The following is a 9154-nucleotide window of genomic DNA, read 5'->3' on the forward strand; positions in this document are numbered from 1 at the left end:
ATTAGTCAGGTTGACTACTTAATCATTTTAACAGCTTTTTCATTCTTTGTATATTTTTCATAAGGGTTGGGTGGCATCTCTCTCTCTCAGATGCTTGTCCACTTGAAGTCCCCTAAGACCTAGGGAAGGGCTTCCCAGGTGGCATGAGTGATAAAGAACCTGCCTGCAATGCAGGAGACATAAGAGATGCAAGTTCAATCCCTTGGTTGTGAAGATCCCCTTGAGGAGGGCATGGCAACCCACTCCAGTATTCTTGCCTGGAGAATCCCATGGACAGAGGAACCTGGTGGGCTACAGTCCGTGGCATTGCAAAAAAGTTGGATGTGACTGAAGCGACTTAGCACGTATGCACACGAGACTTGGAGAAGAGTCATGCCATTGATCAGGAGGAGGAAAACCAAAGAAGTTAACAAGAGAATCTGCCCAATTTGAGTCGTTGTCTGCCGCCAGCTTTCTTTTTCCTGAGTGGTTTCAGATGGATATCTCTTTCTGGGTTCTTTATGCTTGCCTTACTTTGGGGACTTCATAGAGTGGAGGCTATTTATAAAGCCAGGTCCAAGTAATATCCCACCTCTATCCATCCAAAATTATGTCCCCAAGCCAGTCTTGTCTTTCTTATGGCCATAACCATATTTTCCTAGCTGATTTGCATGATTACATGTTCTGACTGGGGGAAGGGGGCCTCTGATCCACATGCTACCTATCATGTTAAACATTGATTCCTTAGGCCAAGGGCTGGCAGACTACAGCATTTAAGTCTAATCTGCTAAAGCAGCCTGTTTTTGTGTGGCCGGTGAACTACAAATTTTTAAAAATATTTCCTAATGTTTAAAAAATAAAAAGAATAATATTCCATAACCATAAAAATTATATGACATTCCAATTTTAGAGTCCATATATAAAATTTTATTGGAACACAACCATACCCATTAGTTTACATGAATGCTTTTGCATTCATGGTGCAGAGCACATGGTGGCAGTTGGGTAATTGATACACAGACTGCATGGCTTGCAAAGCCTAAAATATTTACTATCTGTCCCTATAGAGAAACATTTGCCACCCCTTGCTATAGTGCATTCCCATCTATTAATTGTTAGTGTTATCCCCAAATTCTATACCTGGCAAGTGCCAGGCTATTGAGATAAAACAATGAACTTGCCTGGACATCAAGCAATAGAGAAGGTTGAGAGCACAGTGTCTATGTCAAGGTGACAACCAGGCTTGCGATCATTTATGGTGCAGACTCAGCTTTGCCAAAGTTTTTAAGTTTTCAAGAGAAGACAGAAAATCCAGATTTTTATGTGAACTCTCTTGGTTTATGTTGACAAACACTGCTCAGGTCAAATATATCCTATCTGCCAGCTACCAGTTTACGACTCCTTCTAGGACTTCTAACATGCAAGTTCAGGTTGTAAAAGTCAGAGCCCCACATTTCCACCATCCTTGCAAACCAAGGATGCAGGCAAAGGACAAGTAAGCTCATGGTGATAGCCTGCCCCACTGCACATGCTGCAGGACTTGAGGGTTAAGACTAGAAATGAAAACAAGGAGAGAAGTCCAGCACGTCCCTCTACTGCCTTATTTATGTGACTTCTCTGGTGGCCTTAAACACTGGCGACCATTCTCTTCTTGGAACTCTCCACACTTCCTCCTCCATCACTGGCCTGTTTTACTATTTCTTTCTCTGGCTCCTCTTCTCTCATCCATTTTCTCTCTCCCATTAAACCAGGGTCCTCTCTCTCCTATCACCACTCTTTTAGGCATCTGGGTCACAGAATCTGCCCTTGGCTCTGTTCTTGCAGCATCCTTCAGGTTCTACCAAGAGAGGGATAGGTTCTAAAAGGGGTTGAATTTCTTTCTTTCTTCTTTTTTTTTTTTTTTTTTTTTGCATTTGCGTGCATGCTCAGTCATGTCCGACTATTTGCGACCCCATGGATGGTAGCCCACCAGGCTCCTCTGTCCATGGGATTCTTCAGGCAAGAACACTGGAGTGGGTTGTCATTTCCTCCTCCAGGGGATCTTCCTGAATCAGGGATTGAACCTGCATCTCTTATGTCTCCTACACTGGCAGGTGAATTCTTGACCACTAAGCCACCTGGGGATCCCAGAAGGAGTTGGAAGCCCTAGTTAAACCTCTGACCTAAGCTATGTCATTCAACCCAACTTTCCTAGAGAACCAAGCAGTGAATTTTAAGCCTTTTTATTAAAGTAATGTTTTGTTCCCCATTTGGCTACTGTTCTTGCAGATCTTTCCCTGGGAAATCTCATGAGGATAAAGGCTAATTGGCAACAAAGAAATTTCAACATTCACAGGTACTATAGACATGTGCCATTTAAATATGAACAAAATTTCACCCCAATTCCTAACAGAAACCATCTCTCCTCATTCTCTTTCTTTCTCTTAGTCTGTTCTATCCCAGGTTCCATGATGAACCCTTTTTCTTATGCCGACCCTTGACATGCTGCTGTGACCTCAAATTCTTTCTTGCTCCTTTTCCGTTCATACTCTGTGCACTCTTCCTACATAATCTCAACCACTCCTGTGGCCTTAAAATACAGCAGCCAGGCTGATGAATCCAAAAATCTTTATCTTTAGTCTAGATTTCTCTCCTGAGCTTCAGACTCATATATTCATCTTCAGACTCATATTCATCATCACCTTAGCAAGGATACCCCAAAGGTACCTCAAATCAACATGTCCCAAGTTAGACCTATTATCTCTACTCCTTCCCTTCAAACCTTCTTCTCTTCCTATAGAAAAGAAGGTAGAAGAATAGGGGTGCCTTACTGCATGGCACCCCTGTTCCCCAAGACACTCAGACCAAAAACCTGGGACTCATCTCAGATTCCTCCCTCTATACCTCTCCCACATAGTCAATCACTCCTTCATGTCCTGTGAACGTCACCTCCTAATTATCTCTGAAACCCACCCCTACTCTCCATTCATATTTCTAGTATTTGCCCTAGTTCTGGCACTTATTACTCATCAAAAAAGAAAAAAATTAACTATGGGAACAATCTGCTTCAAGTCTAACCCTTTCAATCCATCCACCAGGCTGCTGCCACAGCTATTTTTCTAAATTGCAGAGCAGGTCCTGTCCCTTTCCTGCCTTAAAACCTCTAACTCTGCAGAAAGTCAAGTCTAAATCCCTGTGTGTGGCATGTAAGACACCCTATAAGTGACTTCTGCTTTGGACCTGTGTGTGTGCTCAGTTGTGTCTGACTCTTTGCAACCTCATGTACTGTAGTCCACCAGGCTCTTCTGTCCATGGGATTTCCCAGGCAAGAGTAGTGGATTGGGTTGCCATTTCCTACTCCAGGGGATCTTCCCAACCCAGGGATCGAACCAGCATCTCCTGCATCTACTGCATTGGAGGTGGATTCTTTACCACTGAGCCACCTGTGAAGCTCTCTGCTTTGGACACTGTTCTTCAAATATGCCCTGCCCTGGGACTTCGCTGGTGGTCCAGTGGTTAAGAATCCACGTGCCAGTGCAGCGAATATGAGTTCAGCCCGTGGTCTGGAGGATTCCACATGCTGCAGAGCAACTAATCCCCTGTGCCACAACTACTGAGCCCACGCACTGCAACTACTGAAGCTCACATGCCTAGAGCCCACGCTCCACAGCAAGAGAAGCCACCCCAATGAGAAGCCCATGCACCACAACTAGAGAGTAGTCCCCACTTGCCTCAACTGGAGAAAGCCCATGCACAGCAACAAAGACTCAGTGCAGCCTTAACTAACTAAATAAATAAAAAGTTAAAAAACATTATGTCCTGCCTTAGTTGTTTTGAACACCTTTCATTCCTCAATTCCAAATACATCATGCTATTGGATTGGCCAAAAAGTTCATTCAGGTTTTTCTGTGAGATGTTATGGAAAAGCCTGAACAAACTTACAGAAAAGCTCAGATGAACTTTTTTGGCCAACCCAATATTTCTGACCTTCATGCCTTTGCCTAGAATGCCCTACTCCATACTCCCCACCTCAACAAATCCTACAGCACAGTTTGTCAGAGCTTTGCTAGGTGACAAGCTAGTTAACATCTGATAGACATTCATACTGAGATGGCTGGTGGTGACTTCCTGTCAAAAAATAATATTTGTGCTTACCATGTGACAGGCATTTTTCAAAGGGTTTTCTTGTATTAGCACAGATAATCTTCGTGATGGCTCTATGAGATAGGTACTACTGTCAATGTCATTTTCTAGATGAGTATAAATCAACAGTTACAACAGGTCATAGGTGGTAGAGATACAAACCCAGGTCTTCTGGCTCCAGAGTGTGTACTCATAACCACAGCTCTCTTGTTATCATCGCCTTAATTATGTCACAGCTTTGGGGAAGGCTGCGTGGGCTCTTCAGTCAGAGCCACTTACTAGCTATTTGACCGTGAACAAGTGAATTAACCTCTCTGATTCTCAGCTTCCTGTTTGTAAAATAAGAATAAATCTTGTAAAGATTAAATGAGGTAAGTAATAGGTGCTAGTGTATAGTAATACAGAACTTGATCCATATTAAGTCTTTAATAAATACTACCATTGTTGATTGTTCTAGAGAATAAAAACAATGACTTCAGTGGTGGAGATTTCAGATAGAAAAGGGAAGGGTATATAGAAAAGTAGTTAAGAAAAAACCTTTGAAGTCTAGCTCTCCCTCTTGAGAACTGAGTGATCTTAGACAAGTTACAAAATCTTTCTGTGTCTCAGTTTTTTCATCTATTAGATGGGGTAATAATAGTCTCTACTTCTTAAGATTATTTTGAGGATGAAATGAGTTAATAGATGTAAAGCTTTTAGAACATAGCCTACCTGACTGTTGGGTTATGATAACAAATATGTTTCCTTGAGGCCCTTGCATCTTCTTTCCATGTATATGGTCCACCAAATATGCAACTTTGTTTTGGTAGCATCTGTGCCAGACGGCTACTGCTTTTTTTTTTTTTTAAATCATTAGTGTCCTTAAAGGAAGAGGCTTAACTTCTTCAATATATCCCCGAAACCAGCATAGTTTCTGGAGCATGGTCTGATGAATGAATGAATGAATGAATGAATGAATGGGTCTGAATCAAAGCATGAATAAATAAACAGAAGAATGAAAAATAGGGTTGAAGTCCTGGGGCTGATATAATATCAGCAGGTATGACCAATTTTTCTGACCAAACAGTAGAATTGAAAATTCCTTCCTACCCACTCTGGGAACTTATTAAATACTTAATAAATGGCACTTAAATAGCAATATGCAAATGGCATATTCCATTTCATTTAACTCAGTGTACTTCTTCATAGTCCTTCATCTGAAAGCAAACACGACATATCATTCATTTCGCTTTACTCAGCCAGCATCAGCATGTAATATTACATGTAATACATGTAATATCAGCATGTAAAAAAAATCAGCTGCCTTTTTTCAAATCATGGCAGCCTGAGGGTCTGCAAACTGATCTAGCTGAGGAAAGCTGAGTTGCCTTTTGTGGTTATGTCCATCTCTTAATTTTGAAGGCCCTCTAAGGCAAGGATTTTCAATCCTGACTGTGCATCAGGGTAACTTCAGAATTGATTAAATATGTAGCTGCCCAGGTACCCTAAAAGAACTACTTAATCATATCCTCTGGGAACAGATGTCCAGGGCCTTGCACTTTTAAAAATTTGTACAAATTAAGTAGTGCTTTAAAGATGGTCAAGTTTGGCCAGTAGATGTCACTGACTCCTTCCTAAGCTCTGTCACTCACCTGTCCTGTTGTCTTAACCTTTATAAACTTAATTGGAAAACTGTCTATAGCGAGTAGCTCAGACCATACCCCAAAAGCATCCATAGCTGAGATGACATGGACCATAAGAGAGAACAAGGGCCCTGTCATATACAGCATCTGGAAACCAAATGTTTTCTGGGTCAGCTTGGTGAAGCAAGCCTGGTGAAACCTGAACAGGAAGCAGTCTCCAAGCCTGAGGTTTTCCATTCCATCTTGACGCACTGATGGCTAAAGTGATATAGTCTGAAGGAGCCACTGTTCCTTTGAATGCCTGGGAAAAAATAGATCCCTGAAACGGAGCACAGAATCAGAAGCAGCAACTTCATTTTCTTTTCAAATGGAAGGAAAAAGAAAACTTGTAATTTCTAAACCCACTTCAATTTTTAATTTTTCTAGTTCTGAAGAAACTGGGTGGAAGGGGTGGGGAAGTGCAGCAAAAGAAGGTGCAGAAACAACCCCATCTGCTAACAGAAGGCCTCTACAGAACTTGACCACTAAAAAAAGAAACAGACCGTGGCTGGCTTCAACAACTCAGCCTCTCATGGTTCAGTCGAGCCAGTGGTACCACAGAAGGATGCAGGGATTTGCTCAGAAATGTGGCTCTAGTTTAAAACACAAACGACCCCCTGCTGGAAAACAGTTGTAGAGCTCCTTGTCTGGGAAGGCAGGCACCACTCATTCACACACCATGCACTACTGCTCCCTAAGCTTCAGGGCCTCGGATCAGGGTGGGGTTTCCTCTTGATTTGTAGTCCTTTCCTTCACAGCCACCATGTGTACATCTGCATGTGCCTATAGTGTGTTGGCAAGTGTCTTAGTCTGCATGGGCTGCCATAACAAATACCATAGACGGCATGGCCTCAGCAACAGACGTTTATTTTCCAACAGTTCTGGAGGCTGGGAAGTTCAAGATTAAGGTTCAGCAGGGTTGTTTCTGGTGAGAGTTGTCTTCCTGGCCTGCAAACAGCCCTCTTCTCACTGGGTGCTCACATGGCCTTTTCCTCAGTGCTCGCCCATGGGTAGAAGATATTTCTGCCTCTTTTCCTCTTTTTATAAAGCCACACACTTTGTCAGATTAGGATCCCATACTTATGACCTCATTCAACTAGAATGATTTCCTAAATATCACCAAATATTGGGGGTTAGACTTTTAACACAGAAATGTGGGGATGGAATGGGGGACACGATTCAGTCCATAGCAAGAAGGCAGTGTAAGAGAACTGAAAACAGACACTTCGACCTCCCTGCAAGCAGCTTCTGGAAAGGTCTACCAGGAAAGAAAAGCATGAGACAAGTGCTCGGGCCTGGTGCACTGGGAAGACCCAGAGGAATCGGGTGGAGAGGGAGGTGGGAGGGGGGATCGGGATGGGGAATACGTGTAAATCTATGGCTGATTCATATCAATGTATGACAAAACCCACTGGAAATAAATAAATAAATAAATAAATAAATAAAGGAGGAAAAAAAAAAGAAAAGCACATATCAGATGAGGGAAAGAGCCCATACTCAACTGCCACTGACTCAGTCTGCATTCCCCAAATTCCACCCTCCACCCCTAACACTGCCCTGTTGTCATCTCTAATAGCCAGCTGTATACACTCTGTGAAGGAGTATCTGCTTTAACTCAGTTTTCAACAGGTACACCATCTATACCTCTAAGGCTCAGTTTTCTTCCCTCTAAGCAGCAGTCCCCAACCTTTTTTGACACCAGGGACTGGTTTCATGGAAGACAATTTTTCCATGGACCAGGAGAGGGGTGGGATGGTTTCAGGGTGATTCAAGCATATTACATTTATTGTGCAGTTTATTTGTATTATTATTACATCAGCTCCACCTCAGACCATCAGGCATTAGATCCCAGAGGTTGGGGACCCCTGCTCTAAGGAGAAGAAATTGGATAAATTTGGTACCACTTATCAGCATGATAAGAAAAATAAATATCGATTAGGTATCACAAGAGTAGAGACATGAAATGCTTGCAAAATGATAATCATAATTGCGTTTGGACTAAGCACATTCCAGTACATTACCTCATTGGATCAAAATAAGTCAGGAGTTGTTATTCCTATTTGACACATGAGGAAACAAATACAAATGAGCTATGACAGTGCCAAGGTCACAAACCAAGTTACTGTTGAAATCAATACTGTAGGCTAAAAGAATGTAAGCAGTCATTGATAAATTAACAGGGCCACACTAGCCCCCTGGGCATCAGAAGTGCTGTTATATAGACAACACCACACAATTTAGCACTCAATTTCTTTCCTATTGTTTCATATTTCATTCATTTGGTCTTCTTGGATTATTAATTTCACAAAATCAGAGACCTAGGTTTGTATATTATTGAATTGTCTGTAAGGCTTTGCCTAGGACTAGGCCAAGAGCGTGAACTCACTGAAAATACTTAAATGTTGGTATAGCACTTGAGTTTGCCAAGGGCTCTTGCATAGATTATTTTATTTCATCTTTATGACAACTACCAGAATATCATTTTAGGAAAGGTCATTTTGTCTTCTCATTCTCATGATGCTTATTTTAGTGCTTTTGTTTTGGGAAATATTCACTGAGAACTTATCATTATTTTATCATGAAAAACTAACACTAATTGAATACCTACTATGTAACAGGCATTGAACCAGACATTGAGCCTAAAATGCTGAGAATACAAAAAGTAAATCGTGTGTGTCCCCACCCTGAAGGAGTCTTGTGAATAAATAAATGATGAAGTTTATAACAATGCAGAGATAATCTCAGGTGAAAAGCAAAGGGTCTCAGCCATACCTATACATGTATCCATTCTCCCCCAAAGCAACTTATCTCATTCTGTTTTCCAGATAGTTCTGATAGAGAGCTCTTCTTCACCTTGTATTTTCTTTACTTCCACTCCTTGCTCTTAGACATAGTCCTAGGGTTACATAATATAAAATTTCTTTTCACCTGACATCCCTTCAAATATTTGAAGGCAACTGTTATTATCAGTCACCCTCTCCTAAGCTTCCCTGTCTCTGGCTCTGCCTACCCTGGCTTCCCCAGAGCTTGGCCCACAATTTACCCCAAAGGACTCAGCCCTTCCCTTGTGTCCAGAGCAAGGGAGGCTTGAGGTCAGAAGCACTCAGGTGGCCAGCCTGAGCCTCCTCCATTCCAAATTCCAATCCTTGAGACTCTGCATTAGGGCACGCTCCTTGTTTTGTTAGTTTCTGAACCCCAGCCTCTTCCCCACCTGTACCCTTGTTTGTAAAGCAAGAGATAAACCTGAAACTCCAGCATGTTAATTAGAGGAGAGGAGGAACTAAGGAGTAGAGGAAAGGTTGCAGATAAAATAGGGGATTTCATGGGTGGAACAAAGTGCTCAAGGAGATAAGGGTGAAGTCCAGAACAAAGGTGGAGATGATGTGTGCATG

This window comes from Cervus canadensis, chromosome X (assembly GCF_019320065.1).
Source record: "Cervus canadensis isolate Bull #8, Minnesota chromosome X, ASM1932006v1, whole genome shotgun sequence".
NCBI classification, from domain to species: domain Eukaryota; kingdom Metazoa; phylum Chordata; class Mammalia; order Artiodactyla; family Cervidae; genus Cervus; species Cervus canadensis.